The sequence below is a fragment of the Capsicum annuum genome, chromosome 3, assembly GCF_002878395.1.
Source record: "Capsicum annuum cultivar UCD-10X-F1 chromosome 3, UCD10Xv1.1, whole genome shotgun sequence".
Lineage (NCBI taxonomy): Eukaryota > Viridiplantae > Streptophyta > Magnoliopsida > Solanales > Solanaceae > Capsicum > Capsicum annuum.
This window is the reverse complement of record NC_061113.1, coordinates 145,594,690-145,615,665: the sequence shown is the minus strand read 5'-3', so window position 1 is coordinate 145,615,665 and position 20,976 is coordinate 145,594,690. Positions and strand designations below refer to the sequence as shown.

Genomic DNA, 20,976 nt, shown 5'->3' with positions numbered 1-20,976 from the left:
AAGCGCATACCCAGCTAGCGATGATAACTCCGGTAACAACAGGAATTAGAGTGACATACACACCCACTATCATCATCAAAATAGCAAATTCACTTAGAAAACAAGCATTATTAGACCCAAATTGCAGAAGTTGGAATGGTTGCATATGCATTCTAATATCCCCTATCCTGTATATTTTGCTTTCGAGGATGACAATATCAATGATGTATTAGCGGAAGTTAAGAGCAATGATGCTAATGGTCAACCTTCAACAGCTACTACAGGCGGCTACAAGCTTGTTGCTACTGCCTCAGATCCTAAGAGAATTACGTCCCCCAATATTACAAATATTCAGGGATGGTTACCAGGGGTTAAAGTTGATGGAGACTCGAATCAACTCCCAACTATTGCCATAGTGGCTTCCTATAACACATTTGGGGATGCTCCGTCATTATCAGTGGGGAGTGACAACAATGGGAGAAGTGTAGTGGCACTTCTTAAAATAGTTAGGTTGTTTTCTGTCCTATATTCAAATCCTAAAACTAGAAGTAGATATAACTTACTCTTTGGATTGACATCTGGTGGCCTGTACAACTACAATGGAACTCAAAAGTGGCTCCGGAGTTTTGAACAACGTGTATATGAGAGTATAGACTATGCCATCTGCTTGAATAGTGTTGGGTCACATGGAAATCAGTTACATCTTCATGTTTCTAAACCTCCAAAAAATGCCTACATACAGCAGATATTTTAAGGTTTCTCTACTTTTCAGAAGAATTAGGCCTCCAAGTCGGTCTTAAGCACAACAAAATAAATATCTCAAATCCTCTAGTAGCCTGGGAGCATGAACAGTTTTCAAGGATGAGAGTTACTACAACAACACTTTCTGGACTTTCAACTGCACCTGAATTACTGAAAAGTACGGGAGGTCTGGCTGATAACAGGTATTTTACTAGTAAAGCCTCTATCATTTGAAGTGTCAAGCTTGTTGCTGAGAGTATAGCAAGACACATTTACAGCCAGGAGAAGAAAATCATAAGCATATTTGCAGATGACAGTAGCTTAGCTGTCAATCCTTCCTACATAAAGTCTTGGCTAGACCTTTTATCCAAAACACCTAAAGTGGCACTTTCTCTTTCAAAGAACGACCCATTTATTAAGGCACTGGAGAAGAAATTAAAGGATCATACTGCAGAGGTGAATGTGCAGCATGAGACTCTAGATGGAATGTTCACTTTTTATGATTCAACTAGTGGCAAGTTGCATATATATTAGGTTGTCAGCGTGACATTTGACTTTCTTTTGTTGTTGGTTCTAGGATCATACTTGATTACACTTTTCAATTTTCTTTTGTATCACCACCAGGGGTCTTAACGATCTTATTAGTATATTTCGTTGCCCCCCATCATGGAAAGTTAAAATCACTTGATTCCTGAAGTAGGACATTTCTGCATCAGGTGCTTGTGTGTCACGATCCAGCCCGAGGCCCTAGCCGCGATGGGCATCCCGAACTATACATGCCCGAGATACCCCTAAAATCCTCCACCCACTAGTGATATTGTCCGCTCTGGGCCCAGGCCCGCATGGCTTTAAAATGCGTCACTAGAGAGTAAGGCTTTCTCACTTATATACCCAACATCCCTAGTGGGATTCGCCTACACTCAGGACTGAGGTTTCCCCCGCCTTACCGGGATTCGTCTACACTCAGTTTGAACTCTATCCCACATCGACAGGGACGACAGAGGAGTGGCTCAGATACTATTCTATCATGACCCATCCCGAGGCCCTGGCCGCGACGGGCATCCCGAACCACACAGGCTCGAGATACCCCTGAACTCCTCCACCCACTAGCGATATTGTCCGCTCTGAGCCCAGGCCCGTACGACTTTAAAACACGTCACTAGGGAGTAAGGCTTTCTCACTTATATACCCAGCATCCCTCCTATGTTTTGCCGATGTGGGACTCCTTCCTAAGTTGGGGTGTTACATTGTGAATCAAGAAGCAGGTGTTACTTTTTGTAATCTTAAGGAAGCTCATTTTTGGAAAGTTATTATTAGTGGTTCAATGTATTGTCATGTAAACATTTAGCATTTCATGGAAAAGCTTCATATATTTTAACAATAAAATTTAGATATAAAATGATACTAAAATTAAATTAGAACTGAGTAAAGGAATATGTCAAGGAATGATGTGTCTTATTATAACTTCAAAGTTTGCTACACAAGAACCAGGACATTTCATCTACGTTGGAGTATACATCAAAAATCTAGACCCAAACAACTACACCATGTCACAATCCCAAGCTAGCTGGAGGTTAGCATATGAATCCTCACAATCCATTTTCCTTTATTTGGACAGGTATCAGAAGCAAAAAGAGTTGGCACATGAGTACTCACAATCCACCCAGCTCAATTTGGACAGGTATCACAAGCAAAAATAGTATAAAACCAATGGCACCTAAGAGTCTTAACAATTAGAAAGATCTCAGATAAAATTTAAAATTGCAAGGAAAATAAATTTTAAGCCTGGCTCAATTCCAAAACTAGCTCATGATATGAGGAGATGAAATGACAACCCATTCCTCGGTAGACACTTAGGACTAGTAATTTGGAGTGGAGAATATAACATGGAGGCTAAGAATTGACCGAATAAAGAATAGGGATGGGTTTGACATTGACATAATGTAGAGAAAATGGAGCTTCGGCCTAACTCATCCCAAGAGCAAACTATAAGCTGATTATCAAAGAGTCCAAGACCATATGAGCAGGCAGCAACTCATTCTCTCAACCACTGTGCCTCACTTTAACATTAACAACTAACTGTTAACCCTCTTTTGAAGTCCTCAGTTCATTTGAGTCAAATTGCCCAACCTAATATATTTATAATATTTTTATCCAGTTCTATTAAATTATTGTATGAAATGTATGTACTTCAAGTTAGCACAAAAACTTACCAATCAAGGTTGTGTGTGTTAGGTATGAAGAGCAATGTTGCTCGTACTTTTTCATGATCGATTGGTCAAAAGTTTTGGTTAACTTGCTGGTACAGTGGACAGACAAGTTAGTGAGTTCCTCAACGACTAGCTATTTAGGTCTTCTCCTAGCCGGGTGCAAAGAAAAATGATACAAGAAGCACAACAGAGACGTTAGATATATGAGTAAACAAATCTTACACCCTAATGAAATATTTTAAAGTCGTACTTATCCAGGCAACAAGTGGGCAATATCTATACGGACGTGTTTTAGAGTGTTGGGAGTTCAGGACGCTCCACAAGCAAGTTGATTATGCTATTATCTACAATATAGTTTCCTGTCATATAAAAGATCTACTATAAGAGTGTTCCCGGTGATTTTGTTAATTTGGAAATATTGCTTAGATGGATAGAGCCATTGAGTTAGCAGTCAGCTATGACACAGATGAACAAACAAAATTTTTTGCAACGGTATGTTTCCACGGCTTGAACGAGTGACCTTTTGGTCACATGGAAAAAACTTTCCGTTACTCCAAGGTCCACCTTACCATAAAAAAATAACTATCCTTCTTAATAGTTTTATGGAAACTGGCAACCCATTTAGCAACAAAATTGGTCCACAAATATAACTAGGCCAAAACTACTCATATTTAATCTAAAAGGCTCAAAATAACTTCGAGCAGCCACAGAAAATATCTACACATTTGACAGAAAATATCAATATTAACAATAGAGTTTGGTTTCCTTAATTTCAAGTCAATAGAATCTTGTTACTCAACATTAAAAATAGAGTTTGGTTTCCTTAATTTCAAATCAACGGAGTCTTGTTTCCTTAATAACATCAACAATTGTTACTCAATAGAGGTACAACAGAGTCTTGTTACTCGTACCATCAGTCTACTAATTCATACCCAACGAGACAGAATAAAATGATCTAAACTATGAGTGAAGAGGAACAACATAATTATACGAGTCATGGAGTAACAAAGAAACAACAATACCTGATCGAGACATAGGAACCGTCGTAAATTGAGATTGAGAATGAAGAAAACAATTGAGAGGAGATTTCTTAGAGAATTTGTGAGATTAATTTGTTTTGTTATTACTTAGAGAATTGAGAGAATATGGACGAACACCACTGAGCTAACGAGTGGAAAAAAAAGAAGGAAATATGTTTTCCTTGAAAAAATTTACATCAATTAATATATTTTGGTACATTCTTTTGTTTAAGTTTTGGTTCAAAGCGAAAAAACCAAAAAATCAAATTGAAATTTAATTTTGATTTTGATATTTTGGATCGATTTGGTTTAAAATTTTAGAAATTTGGTTAAACGATTCAGTTTTTGATTTTTTAAAAAAAAATTGGTTTAACTGAAAAATCAAAATTATATAAATAATATATATATATATATATATATATTATATATATATATGTATATATACTATTTTATATATTCTGTATAAATAATGTTTTTTCGTTATTTCATTTCATTTCATCCATGTTGAGTGATTTATATTTGGAAATGAAAAATAGATTTGCAAAAAAAATATTTTTTTTTTGAAAAAAATCATCAATTTTAATTGTCCGGTCATGACAAAGAAAGACTCATTACTTTAATCTTCAAAATCGAAATAAAAATCCAAAATTACTTAACCCCAAATTGAATTTATTTCTGTTTGTTCGTTAAGGTTGTCATTTTTGTCAATTCAAAAATTAAAAAATCGAACCGGTATTAAACAAGCAAAACGAACAAACAGACCCACCCCTAATCTCATCTATATCTATAATATATTTAAAGTGTGAAGACCCGTGATTTGAACTTTTTGTCCTTCATTAAAAGTCTTCGTTTTAGACAAAATCGTCTTTGTCCTAATTCTTCTAATAGATAAAACTAAAATTCATTGAAATTTTGTTATCAAACCTTTCCTTATTTGAATTATATACCTTAAATATAGGATGTTAAAATCAATTAAAATTTTACCTTAAATAAATCAAGAAAAAATATTAATTGCAAGCTTGGCACATTAGTACATAAAAAGTACTACTATAAACGTTATATGAACTTTTTGAATTAATTTTGTGTGAAAATTGCTAAGTAACATCCAATTGTATTTTTAATAGATAAATTATTTTTCAAAAAAAATAGTTTTAAAATTTTAAAAATTCTATTTTATGTATACTTAATATTTTTAAAAATTAATATTTAATTATCTTTATAATATTTAAAATTATGGAGTTCTAACTAAATATATGGTAAGAGACAAAATATAAGAAAATTTTTTTAGAAGAATTAATAATTGATGATTCTTAAATTTTGTGGTGAGAAAAATATATTTTAAAAATTAAGGAGTCCTAAATTTATGATAAGATTTTTAAATTTTTCTCCATAAGAAAAGACGTTAATAAAGGAAATATTATTTTTTATTTAATGTCACTCATAGGAAAGTGATAAAACCAAACCCAATGATACCCAATTTTCAATTAGAGGGTACGTACATGGTTCATCAAAATTCAAAAATTGTTATAAAATAATAAAGAACAAAGAAGAAGAGTAGAGAGAGAATAGAGAGTAATTCTTATTTCTCTTGAAGGATGAATTACAATGAAGCAAAATTCCTTTATTTATAAGGGAAAACTAACCTTGGGGTTTGTAACTTTTTCATAAATAGATATACACAGTATATGGTAAAGTAGGCAGTCACTATATATGGTAAAGTAGACATTCACTATATATGGTATATTTATAACACTCCCCCTTGAATATCTAATTGATAGATAATGTATCTCGTTAAAACCTTACTAGAAAAAAACAAGTGGAAAAAAAATCTAGTGAAGAATAAAGAGTACACATCTCTAACAATACGCATATAGGTTGTCCCATTAAAAACCTTACAAGGAAAACCCAGTGGGATAAAACCTCGTAAGAAAAAAAGAGTACAACGCGTATTAACTCCCCTAATGAGAATATCCTTGAGCCTTTGCATCCCGATCTTGTGCACCATCTTCTTGAAAGTTGTAGTTGGAAGAAACTTGGTGAATAAATCAATCATATTATCACTTGAAAGAATCTATTGCATGTTAATATCACCATTCCTTTTGTAGCTCATGTGTATAGAAAAGCTTTGATGAAGTGTGCTTCGTTCTATCTCCTTTGATGAATCCTCTATTAAGATGTGCTATGCATGCTGCATTATCTATGTATAAAATTGTAGGTGCATTGTCACATTTTAAACCATATTTTTCTCGAATGAGATGTATCATGGACCTTAACCATATACATTCTCGGCTAACTTCATGAATAACTATTATCTCATCATGGTTCAAAGAAGTGGCTAGATAGAATACTTTGTATATCTCTAAGATATAACAGTATCCTCACATTTAAATATATAGCTTATTTAAGATTGAGCTTTATACGGGTCAGATAAGTATCTAACATCAGCATAACTAACAAGATCGGGACTACAATCTTTAGAGTAAAATAAGCCCATATGTTTGAACTTATTTCAATGTCTCCTAGTAGGATCAAAATTATACCTTGCTAACAAATTGACCGAAAAAGGTTATGTCATGCCTTATAGTATTTGCAAGATACATTAGTTCACCAATTGCACTAAGATATGATACTTCATAACAAAGGAGTTCCTCATTTTTTTCTTGAGATCGAAATGAATCCTTATTCAATTATGCATATTTCTCATTTAAGTAAATATTCTATTTCTTTTGAAAACTCTCCAAGAGTTTCAATAATTTTCAAGTTATAAGTTTATACAATATAAGAATTCCAAATAAGTTTTCCAGAAACTTTTATATGCTTCAAACATTTTGAATCCTTAGAAAGTTTTCATTTAAATTTTGTCAAGTGATAATATTCAACATTTCATATGTTACATCTTCAAGTGTCTGGACTACAAATCAAATAAGTTTTACACTTACTGAGATGCATCATTTCATGTCACTTGGTAAATATTTCTAAGTCAGCATGCTTAAATAAACATAGAATTTAGATCCTCGTAATCTTTTACAATATTGCACCAATATTGTATCAAAGATATCGTTGATGATAAATCATTTCATATCGGTTCACAGTGTGACATACATTTTGAGATCTCATTACTTCATTATTTTTAGGTACCTGAACCTTTCATAATGTTTCATGAAGTGTTATGTCGTAGGCTCTTCAAGAGCACATTGTCTTCTTATTATAATCATTTGCTCCTAATCCTTTTCAAGGATTATTTCATTTGGAACCGATTAGTCTACCACGCTTCATGCATGCGTAGATTTTGTCTTTTAAGAATGCAAAATAGGAGCACTTGTAGCTTAAATATGATACTAAATTTGAGTCAACAGATGCTTTCAGGATTTGACTTGAATTATCTTTTCAATGAGGATCTGATGATAATTCCTAACATATTTCATAGCTACTTATAATCTCCCCCTTATGTTAGGAAAACTAACGTTTATCCCCCATCTTCATTAAGGAATCTATCTTTGTGCATCATGATATATTTTTAATTGTATACCGCACATCAAAATTATTAGATGGAATAATTGGTTCCTGACCTTGAACCAATTGAGAGGAAAGAAATAATCATAATTTAATTTATTGGTCTAATGCATACAAGTGTTATTGTATGCAACATATCATATTTCAGACCAACACATGAAGTTTTGTTCTCATTAACAATGGTTTACCTATTTATCGAATGTATTCAATGCCAAACCATCATCATCAAGATTGTCTTGATTACACAATCTAAAAGTTATTCTCTTAACTCAATTTTATTAAACAAGCAACTTTATGAATGTCAAACTGCAGTTTGACAATGAATGTACATGTGATTATCTTATATCGATGCATCTTAATAGATCACATGTCTGGTGAACGAACCCATATTCTCCATTTATACTTTTCAGATTTTGAGGGATCAAATCCCAACATTAGTTGGTCGAACCAAATTATTATGAGAACAAACAACATAAACAATTCTTGAAGAATCTTTTATTTCTTCAACATATGTCTAATACTCAATATGCACATCTTCATAATGGAAAATCGTTTATGCCAATATATTGAATGATTTGTATTAGTAACTCCAAGTTACCATAACATGTACAAAAATTCTTTAGCAAACATCAGGTTTACTATTGCATGAATTTTGTATCAATAAACTCTTAGTTTATTATGGCATGTGATTTCATCATGCTTGGGTAAATTTTCACATTCGTGTTTCTTATCACAGTAACTTGAAGATATTCAATCTTTCAATTATTCAACCTCTTTTAGAGGTGGATTGTGATATCTTCACAACAAAGAATACGTTCGAGTGTATATACAGTCACATTCACCCCCAGGGTATAGATCTGTATTTATAATAATTGAAATTCTCATTCCCAAGAATGAAATATAATCATGCCTTAAGCATTCTTATTCCCGGGAAGAATGAAATATAATCATGCCTTAAGCGTATCAAATTATGATAGCTACTTCAAAAGCAAATTGAGACATACATATGATTTATTGCTACCACATTCAATTCAAGGAATGGAGCATATTTAATGGGACATGTTTCATCACTTTCCACCAAATACCCATTATTTTGCCTTAGCTATCATAATATCATCAATATGGTGCATTGAGATTCAAACTCAACGTCTTATCCATATAAAGGTGTCTTAGGCATAAATCGATGGGACTTGAACCCAACATATTATCATGATCCCTTTTGATAATATTGTTCTTGAGGAATAAATTTAAAACATAATGGTTCCAAATCAATTATTTTTTCTCAAATCCAACAATAATTATATTATTAGTAGCAAAAGACAAATAACATAAGAAATTACTAACCTTGAAATTCTTTAGATTTATAATCTCACCTATTTGGCAGAGTCTCGTGCTAATAACGTGTTATAAACTAACTAAAGAATAAAGAAAAGAGTAGAAAGAATAGAGAGAGTAATTGTTATTTCTCTTGAAGGATGAATTACAATAAAGCAAAACCCCTTTATTTATAGGGGAAAACTAACCTTGGGGTTTGTAACTTTTCCATAAATAGACATACACAATATATGGTAAAGTACGTATTCACTATATATGGTAAAGTACACATTCACTATATATGGTATATTTATAACAAAAACAATATACATGTAATTACTGATGTTATGGTTATAAAATTTGATTAGGAGTCCTCAACTTATTTTTTTTCGAGTTTAGAAGTCTTTTACTTTAGGGTTTCTAACGTAATTAGAATTCAAGAAATCTAAAATTAAATATTTCTGATTAAATTGAGGTTGCTTTATTATACCTATTCTCATGCATGAGAACACTTAGAACTATATAATGTATTCATTTTTTCCAATTTAATTTGTTTGAATGATTGGTACGGATTGTTTCATAATGCAACATATTGTATTATAGTATATTGTATACTATATTGTTTTAATAAATACAATATCTGGATATATTGTATCGTTTTTTGTCATTACTAATATTATATAACAATTTTTGAAAGCAATCGAAAATGGCTCAAGCTTTCAATGCAGAGATGGAAGCAGAACTAAGAAAGTTAAAGGTTCAATCTGATCAATAATTAGAAGCAAGATTATCTCACCATATTTTGTATGGTGAAGTTTAGGGTTATAAGTCGATTTGGAGCTTACCAATTTACCAAGTACATTATTTATGTACATATGCTTAGCAATTAATTAAATTTATTTATTTTGTAACTCAAATATATAGCTTAGTAATATTTATGTATTTTTTAAAAGTTATATGTTCAATGATATAAGTCACACACGTGATAATTTGCTCATTTTATATACATAATTTTATTATTAATGTGGCACACACGTGCAACGTATCCTGAACTAGCCTTATATATAATTCTGAAACTACCTAGTACTTTCAACTCAATGTAAAATTAATAAAATATTTTTTTATCTTATTTTGTAATTATTATACCTTATATCTCACACCAAATGACTCCTAAATGTCGTACATTATATTGATACATATTATATTGTCTTGCGTAGTATGGTGCAATTATATTGAAATCAACCAAATTTCACCAATAAAAAATTAAACACGCTTTATTTGAGCCCTAAGTCGTTCTTCGCCCTATCTTAGGCCAACGAAATTTCATCTCTTTAATATTTTTGTGATAACATAACGAGTCAAGCTAAGGTTTATCCAGCACGAATACACATGTGATACCATTTATGTTAACAAACTAATTTTAATTTCTGAGCATCTTTTGTTTGATAATACGTGTCCACCGATTTAATGTCTAATTTTTTTTTATTTTATGTTTTTTATTCTTTCAAGTTTATCCTTTTCCTATTTAAAATTTTCAAGTCACAAAAATTCTACGTAAATCCCCAAGAAATAATTTTAGCTAAATCCCCAATAATTTTCCTATTTAATGTCTAATGATTGTGTTGTGGATACATCCTATAAGAGATAATGTGAATACCATTGATAATATCATCAAATCTAAACAAATATACTTCACATATTTAGTTCTGATTTGAATTTCAGAAATAAATGTATGTCAAAGTATATATTAAGATTTGATGCCAGTGAGTGTCTTATATCTTATTTCAAACAGTTTCTTAGGGGTTAATCTTTTCTCTTCTTAGTTTTGTTACTTGTAAACTTTGCTTTTTCCTGAAAGCTAATATGTACAAAACATATACAAGAGAACTAAAGTTACATGTTCATAAGACTTAATCCACTATAAGTCCAAACTCTCCAACCTTGCATTTTTAAGAAAAAGCTGCAACAAAGAAATATAAGATAATAATATAGACAAACTAAAGGAAGCCTTATAGGTCATTGAATCAATTATACTCTTCTCTCCATATTAAATGTAATGTCCGAATATTAGTTAAACCAGCATTTTCCAACTTACTTTATATGTTCTTATTTGTCAATGCGACAACAAAATTAGAAAATGAAATGTCACATAAGTATTATTAGTTGGAAGCTTATTTTTATCTGTATCAAGTAGTTAAACATCTATATATGATTTTAATCTAAAATGTTCTGCTTTATATTAGAAAGCCTATCTGGACATTCAATTAAAAACAGAGGACATATAGTGCATGGTATGTACAACAATACAACTTACACAAGTTTCTTCCACACACACAACATTTGGCAATCTCAGGTATCTACAGTCAAAACAAATGTAATTCAAAATGAGCTATATTTAAGAACATCAAGAACGGTCGTTGAAATACAATATGTGGCATGATGCACAAATGATATGCAATAATGAAGGATCTACATGCACATGAAGGCTCCTAATTTAGACTTTTCGTGTTAAAAACAATCACTTATTCTGTACATCCCTTGTTTTAAGGAGGAAGAGAAAGCAGAAAACTGTAGAGGAGAATCCCAGCTCCAACCTTCACTGACACTTCACATATGCAGTGTTCGAGACGATCACTCATAATAATAGGAATATTTATTTGCATATGGCATTTAAAGATATTTCTGTCATGAAGCTTATACCTGTGCACCAACCAAAAGATTCTCGGGCTAAATATCTCTATGTATCACATGCTTTCTGTCGTATATGACGGCTCGTGTCAATAATGCAACATACTGTTTGTAACCCCTGCATTTCGGGCTACAATATAGACCATGATTTCAATGCGTTGATAATCCTGAAGTCATAAATCCTATGCCAATATGGCATGTTAATTATTTGTGTAGCATGTGAATCCATTCAAGCTTGAATTTTGACCATAGAGGTCCTTCAACTCAAGAACGAGTTGAAACTATTTTGATCGACTAAGTTTTAGTGAACGTTGTAAAGTGTGTCATCTTCCATCGACCATAACTCTCTGAATATGTCGAATTAGGATGCCGACTAAGTGTCAAATGATAGGTCTTCGAGTTAGCTTTTCAAAGATACCAATTTTACTAAAATCCGACACCCGAGCAAAAAGTTATGGCCTTTCAAAGTGATATGCGTCGCCTAACCAATCGTCCACGACCACTAGAAAGCATAGGCAATAGCCTAGGCGGCGCCTATGTAAACATAGGTGATAGCCTAGGCGGCGCCTATGTAAAGAATTCAAGTGACTTAAACACTCCGTTTTGGGGACAAAGTGGTCCTTTTCCACCCTTACTTAGCCCTAAAACACGAAATTCAGTTCCAAGAATCCCAAAATACACCTTCATTCATCAAAAGTGCTCAAAGATTCTCCTTAGGGTTTCAAAATAAAAATCCAAATAGTTCGAGATTCGACCGTAGGTTTTCGAAGAAAATTACATATTTGAAATCACCAATCCGCAAGTTTCAAGAAACATCTATTATCTTTGGAAATAGAGGTACGTGGGGTTATCCTAAAATCTCATGGGTGTAGTTTTTATGAACATGCATACTTTTAAATGGGGGTTTTCAATCAAATGCTAATAACTTGCTTTCAATATGATTTCTAAGTCATTTACTTTATGTCATGGGAATTGTTCGCCTATATACTTCAATGGTTGAAACCATGCATATGTGATTTGAGATTTTCCATGAAAGTTTGATAAATATGAATGATAAATTGCTTTCAAATTCCCATGATAATGTCTTGATACCCCATATCATATTGTGATCAACAAAAGAGAGAATGAATTTGAAATAAATGTTGTTCACCACTTGTAAATGATGAAGCACCTTGATTTTTACATGATTATGCATATGTGGAAGTGATATTGAGGACTTGCAAGTCGAGTATGACAATACCCTACAGAATATGATATGTGATTGAATCAGATGAAATTTGAATGCATTGATTTTACATAAGATAGGTGGATGCCCGAAAAAGACGTTTGAGTGTAAGGGCTCATCGCTGGAAAAACGTGTTTGCCGACATGGAAATTTGGTATCAGGCTAAGTGATCTTGTATACTTGACTTTATGTCATTCCCAAATTGGGACTACAGGTAGGAGCCCGGGCTAAGTGATCTTGGGCGCTACCATTGGGTCGAGACACCATGCTTCGTGGTCTGGAGTGTCTCTCCCTCACTTATACTCTAATCTCGGCGACAACCGAGGTTAGATAGTTGGTGTAAATTATGTAGGGTATTCCACCTAACTCAGTTGCATTTCATTGTTGTTGAGAAACTATTGCATTACACCCATGTGTTTTCAAATGATTTGATACGAAATTGCTTTATAATGGCTCTCAACTATATTTTGTAAAAATATTATGTTTTGTTTTGATATCTCTGCGTGCCAGTACTTTTGTGCTGACCCCCTCCCCTCTCCAACCTCTCAGGTTCAGAGGCCCAGTCTAGGGGTCAAGAGAATCAGTAGATCTGACAGAGTTGCAGAGACAAATGGTGAGCCTTCTATGTTTCGGAAGGTCTTATGTCCTGCAGTCCTTTTATCTTATATTTTGTTTTGGGGTCTACTGGGGCCTTGTCCCAGTTTATATACAGTTACTTGACTCAGTCATTTGTTAGAGATTTTCGCAGACAGTTGTTTAGAGGTTGATTGATGTTGGGGAAACCTTATTTCCCCGTTATTGTTTCTTTCCATATTTATGACCATGTTTTCCGAATTATTGTGTTTCTTCCGCATTACTTTGATCATATGAATTAGGTGCATGATTACCAGGCAGATAGGGATGTTTCGGGGCTCCATGGTTTGAAATGCTCGTCACGGTCAGGCCCTGGTTCGGATCGTGACACAGTTCTATGACAGTGACAAAATAAATTAGAACTCCTGGTTAATTTAACAATGATAGGTAAATTGAAGCATGGTAGAATGAAGAAGCTGTTAAAGATCTATATAATTCTATTTGCTCAGACTCGAGGCAAATGGAACCCAAAAGAAAAGAATTCCCAACTGACATGAATTTTCTGCATCCATTAATTGAAAAAGGGAATCCCAAGGTTCCAAAGTAATGTTAAAGGCAAACTCTAACAACATGATAAGAACTCACAGTTGCAGCACGCCTTTCACTAATATTCAGCGTATCAAACATCAAAATCTGATTATATTTCAATAGGCAGACCCAGAAATTTTGCAAAAAAATTGATAGTTTACATATTTTTAATATTGCATACATTGGGCCCCGTTTCAATATGCTTTTACACACGAGATATTCATGTGTATCGCTGCTAATATCAATGGAGTCTAAAGCAAGATTCATGTATATATATATATATACACACATTCCATCTCTTTCGATTTGCTTAACTATTTTAAATTGACACAAAATTTAAGAAAAAAAAAAATTCTACTTGATCGTAAAAGTAACCATAAAGTCCCAGAATATTTGGATGTAGAAGGTGGCTTTGTATCTCAACCTCACGAGGAAGCTGATGCTCAACTTGGGACTGTTTCGGCTGGTTCTTGAAAAGCACATGTAGTGCAATAATATGATTGCTTTGTTTATATAAAACAACTAAGATTATTGTCCACGATATCATTTGTAGTATGAATTGTATATTTAGATAAATAAGAATGACAGAAGAAGGGTAGATGTGGAGATTAGGAAAAGCTTTGATCAATGGGCTTAAGAACTTTCTAAAATCCGAATAGTTCTTCAAACACCACATACAATTTAAATTGACATCCAAATAACTGATATAAAGCCCTTTTTCATTATACCAAAAAACTTTGATTTCCATGAAGAAAGAAAAATGTGACCAGATGCTCAAAAAAATTCTCACTAAATGGCATTAAGAAGATGACTAGTTCGTCGAATTAGTAAACCAATGAAGCATATGTAGCTGACTAATTAAAAATTAATTGTCCACTAACCCTTTTCTCCCAAGCTAAATATACATGACCTACCTGGTCTTAAATATAAAACCTGCAAATGGATGATAGTGAGAGCATCACCATGTTAATTATGATAAGACCACCTCAACCTACGTTTTACAGATCAGAGATCTTTAATCAATCACTAAATGAAAAACGATTGTGGAAGTACACAAATGAAATCTTGAAGAGCAAGCCATGTACAAGAAGGTAATTTTACAAAATAAAATAACAACGACTTGGTTGGTCAACAACGGATGTATCTTATGCATACATAACAAGTTTGCAAGCAAGGACCGTAAAGTCCAAAATGGATTTACCAAGTTCATTGAATTATATCTTTAAAATGAAAGTGGAGTACAGTTTTGACTTGATTTATTATGCAGAGACAATAGCCTAAACATAATTTTCACATGTAATTCTAACTCTTTATCCAACCATTAGAACACTCACAGTAGCTAAGGTGATGAACAGAAGAAATATTCAACCATCTGGAGATGCATCATTAAAAAAACTTTACAAACTTCGAAGTTAGACAAAGTGAGGTCATTATATTGTATGTACTACTTATACATAATTCGAGAAAAATGATGATATGACATATAATTTAAACGTAAACACTCACATAGCAAATTTTACCAAATTACCCATGCTGTCACAGTATAATATGACATACACCATATTAATGATGCTAGTCTATGGAGACACAATGAAGTTGATTGAAGCCTTTTCCTTAGGTAAGCATCAAATAAAGATCTTGTAAAGCACCTAATCTATGTAGAAATTAGAAAATTGAATTGGGTCTTCTTCTTCCACTAAAATCAAGAGTGAACATAAACACCAAGTGAGTAATCTAACCAAAATGATTTTTCTTCTTCTTCCATTAGAATCAGCAACCTCAAAAAAATAAGTTAATTTATGTATCAAATTAGGCCTTCTTTTTCGTTAGAGACTGAAAACTCCAAATAAGCAATTTAATTTACATATCAAATAAGCTCTACTTATTCTTTAATTAAAACTCAGAAAATTACACCTGATTCAGCAACAACGGACCCGAATAGTAGCAAAATTGAAACAACATATTCTTGCTGAGAAGGAGAGAGAGAGATAAGTGGCTCTGTACAGATATTTGGCAAATATATCTCTGTCAGAATTAGGAGTAGGTTGAAAAAATGTAAGCCACGTGTAAAATTGGCTGTCAGCATAGTTAGTGAAATAGCCAAAATATCCTTAGTATAAAAAGTTTTTGACATGTAAGCACACATGTTGAAATCGATCTTTCTATATTAATAGAAATTCCCTCTCCAGTTTCATTTAGGTAAATTTCCATCTTCTTTTTCTCTTTTTCGTTATATATATTAAGAGTTTGAGATTGTTGTTAGAAAACTATTTATTTGAGAAGTATATTTATAAAATAGTTTTTTCGAAATGTACTTTTGAAAAAAAATAAGAAAAAGGACATTGTATAGCATTTTTTTAAAACAAAAAATCAAAGTTTGAATTTTGCTAAAAAGTGGTCAATCAGATATACTATTTCCACTTTATAGTTATTTCTTAATTTGGATCATGTAGTTCAGATACAGTCCATATACAATACTGATACAGTTCATGTACAACACTGATACAATTTTCAACTTAGGTCATTCGACCCTTTAAAAAATATTTCAGCTTTTTTTTGCTATAAATTTTTTAACTGAAAAATATTCTGCTTTTTTATTTTTTAGAAATAATAATTAAATATAATTATATAAAAATGGTATAATTATTATATAGAATATGTATCTATATAAGATATATAGAAATTGTATAGTTCTATCAAATATGTATATGTATAAAATATATATATATATATATATAATAAATAAAAATAAAAATATATATAGATATATATATATATATATAGAAAGTGTATAAAAATTATATAAGTATTGTATAAAATGTGTGAAAAAATGTACAATTATTGTATAAATCGTATATCAAAATTGTCTAATTTTTGTATAGAATATTTATATGTATAAGATATAATATATATATATATATATATATATATATATATATATATATAATGTATAGAACATGTGTAGAAACGGTATAGAACAAGCCAATAAATTGAAATAGCTAGAAAGTGAAATTTAAATTCCTTGATCATTTTCGTAGAAATAGTTTAATTTAAAGTGTCGATTCTGTCCTTTCCCAAAAAAAATAATTTGTGTTTGGTAAATTCATTTGAAAAATATTTTTAATTTGTGTTTGGATAATCTTTTTCAAGAAATGCTTTTGAGAGACAAATGACCAAAAAATACACGTATCAATAGATTTTTACTACTAAAATAATTTTATAGAGAAAATTTATTTTAAATATCTATTATAATATTTTTAATTAATTTTTTTTAACTAAAAATCACTTACTATAAATTTTTCAATCAATATCTGTGTACATAGATACATTAGAAAATATTAAATAATAATATATTACTTAAATAATTTAAGTATTACTTAAAAACATCAAACAATAAAAATTTAAATTTTTTCCATAATTAAATCACTACATATGAAAAAGTTCACCACATAATAACAAATATGTCACTTTTCATTAATTATTTATTTAAAATCAAATATTTAAGAAAAAATTAATAAGTTCTTCCAAAATTACCATTTGATCTTGCAACGTGATTCGTCTGTCATTTATTATCATTAATAGTAAAAGAGTTATATATTCTTTAATCATCATCATCAATGACATTTTCAATTTTATTCAAAGAAAATGAGTGAAAAATAAAATAGCAATATATAACTCATAGAATGAAATAAAAAATTATGATGTAAATATAAAGTATAAAATTTTAAAATCAAACTTATAAGATATGCTAATTAATCAATAAGGGATATATGTGTATATATGTATATATATATATATATGTATATATATATATATATATATATATGTATATATATGTATATATATATATATATGTATATATATATATATATATGTATATATATACATTAATTCAAAGCATGAACAACTCATGAAAATCATGTGAAAACAATTTAAGAATCAATCATTCCAAAATTCTCAACCTATGTCAAAACCCACATTCAAATTCATGCAATTAAACCATTTAAAACACATGCTTTTCATAAATAAGATTTGGAAAAGAGTAATATGTTTGAAAGTATCACAACTATGGAGAGAAATCACCCTTGAGAGCCCTAATTGACCATCTTTTTGGAAACCCTAAGTGTTCTTGACCTTAAGGATTTGAGAGAGGTTGAGAAGTTATTTTGATTTATTTTGGAGTGATAATGATACCTTAAAGGGGTTTTAAGTCGTGAGTCACGATTGGAGAAGAGGGAAAATGTCCAAAAGTGCCCTTAATAAAATACTGAAAAATTATCTGCCAGTCGCTATGGGAGACCTTACAACTTGTAAGGTCACCTTACGACTCGTGACTTCCAGTCGTAGTCTGGACAACATCCATGGGCACCTACACTGGTTTGGCTATGAGTCGTACCATACGACTCGTACTCAGATATTACGACTAGTTTAGTTCAACCGTAGTACTGACAGAATCAATTGGGCACTACACTGGTTAGGCTACGAATAAGCATAATGCGACTCGTATAGAGTCTTTGCGACTCGTTAGGAGCCAACTGTAATCATAACAGAAACTTGGCCCACCCAGGTCAGACTAAGATTAGGGTCCTACGACTCGTAGTGAGAGTCGTAGTATGGGCAGTGAGTTCAAATTCCATTTTTTATTATTTCTATGAAAATTCGAGATTCAAGAACCTTTTTTCTCCATATTTGGTCTTGGGGGCTCAAGAGAGAGTGGGAATTGATCAATTAGAGTTAGGAATGTGTAGAGAACTTTGAGATAATCATTTTCCATTAATTTCTTCATAAGTTTTTGGCCTAATTCCACCACTTGAGTTTTGTTTTCCCTTTTATTTTTACTATCTCTCGGGGCTGATATGAGCCCCAATTTGTACTCCATTTTAGATCAAACTTCGAGCATGCATTCTTTGTCCTTCAAGATATTTCGTGACAAATTCATTATTGAGAGTCCATTAGCAGACCTCCACGGGCCTATTTTTTACCATATTTTAGGTCCAAAGTTTTATGTTGTAATATGAGTGTCATATTACTCCTATTAACATATAGATTATGATTTTAATAGTGCGACATCATTTTTTAGATCAAGGGACACAAATGATCAATTTTTGGATGGTTCAAGATTGCGATTCAACTATGAGGTAGGCTTCAGTCTATTTTTTTATATGAGATTATGTATTTTATAAATTGTATGCTAGGTAGGGATTATATACCTAGTAATATAATGACTTAACCTATTTAGGGAGATTTAGAAAAAAAAAGTAACCCAAACTTTAGCCAAGATTACTCATTACGATTGTGGAATCCTATTACACTGGATTGTGGTCTTATTTAATCATAGAATGACATAAAAAATCCTTTAGTATAAAAATTACCATGTTACTTAGTGAATTGGATGGAGTTCCCCAATTAGATCCTTTTAGTAGCTTTATACCCTCGTTACCTCTGTTTCTCAGTTTATGGTGTTAACATTATGTTTAGTTATATATATTGTGGGACTGAAGCCATAGTTACGATACCGGTTGTAAATCAAGTTATTATCTATCCTTAGAAAGGATGTGATTATAGTTATCGATGTGTAGACGCTTAATTTGAAAGCTAGGGTTTCTTGTTCCTAAAAGGGGAATTATTGATTGTGAGGGGAATTGAAATAATAATGACTACTTAGGGTGTTTGGGGGTTAAATTTTATGTTTTACGTTAATTAGGATTGTGGGAAAAGACCCAAATACACCTAAACAAATTTAAAAACGGAAGCTGAAAACTGAAGATCCCGATTTTTAGCCTTGGCGCGATGCTCCACTATAGTGCCAAGCCACCGTAATTGGACAACTGAAAACTGGTCGGTGGCGCGATGCGGAAAAAATTGCGGTCTTTCACTGATTTGGACCTGGAAGTTCACCACGACGAGGTAGAATCGCGGAGAGACACTGGAAACTGTCAAATGCCAATTTGGCCTTTGGCGCGACACGCCAAGATCGCGTACCTCCACTGGAAATTGCCAATCATCACTTAGACTAGCTCTAGGATGCGCTAAGGGTTAAAATGACGGGGTCTAACCACTAATACTTATAATCGCCATATATATGAATACTCACGTATTGGGACTTAGATTATGCTAGGGAAATATGGGGCGTTACAATATCTCCCCATTGGGATCATTCATCCTTGAATAAAACTGGTTAAGCTGAGGAAACTGATAGACTAAGCTTACATACTGAACATGCATATCTGATGCATGGAATGCATGACTGAACTGATTCATGAATGCAGTGCAATTGAAACTGAGCATGATAGAGGAAAAATTTTAAGAAGATTTGGTACCTTACACTGAATCTGGATTCGCGGAGAAAAGATGAGGGTACTTGGCCTGCATATCTGCCTCTGCTTCCCAAGTAGCTCCCTCAACGGACTGATTAAGCCAAAGAACTTTGACTAGTGGAACTTCTTTGTTCCTTAGTCTACGAAATTGATGATAAAGAATTTCTACTGGAACTTCCTTAAAGGAAAGATTGTTCTGAATATCTGCACTTCTAAGGAACAACTACCGTTGGATCACCAATACACTTTTTCAACAATGAGACATGAAACATTGGGGTACTGAGGCTAAATCTGAAGGCAACTCAAGATCGTAAGCTACCTTTCTGAAATGACTGAGAATTCTGAAGGAACCGATATATCGGGGACTGAGTTTCTCTTTTTTGTGAATCTCTTCACTCCTTTCATGGGAGAGATTTTCAAGTACACAAGATCACCGACCTCAAACTTGAGATCCTTTATCCTCACATCTACATACGATTTCTGTCATCTCTGGGCAGCCCTAAGCCTTTCTCTGATCAACTGAACCTTCTCTAACGCATCAAACACCAAGTCAGGCTCTACTACTGTGGCCTCACCTACTTCAAACCAACCAATAGGAGATATGCATCTCCTACTATAGAAAGCTTTATAAGGAGCCATCTGGATACTAGAATGATAGCTGTTATTGTATGCAAACTCAATCAAAGGCAAGTGGTCATCCCAACTCCCCTTGAAATCAACAATGCATACTTTCAGCATATCTTCAAGAGTCTAAATGGTCCTTTCGTCTTGACCATCTATTTGAGGGTGAAAAATTGTACTGAGGTGGA

At 32.4% G+C, this 20,976-nt stretch overlaps 1 pseudogene; it reads left to right on the top strand.

The window, feature by feature from the left end:
• Positions 1-20: 20 nt before the first annotated feature.
• LOC107865208 lies at positions 21-1,408 on the top strand (annotated as a pseudogene).
• The last annotated feature ends 19,568 nt before the right edge of the window (positions 1,409-20,976 follow it).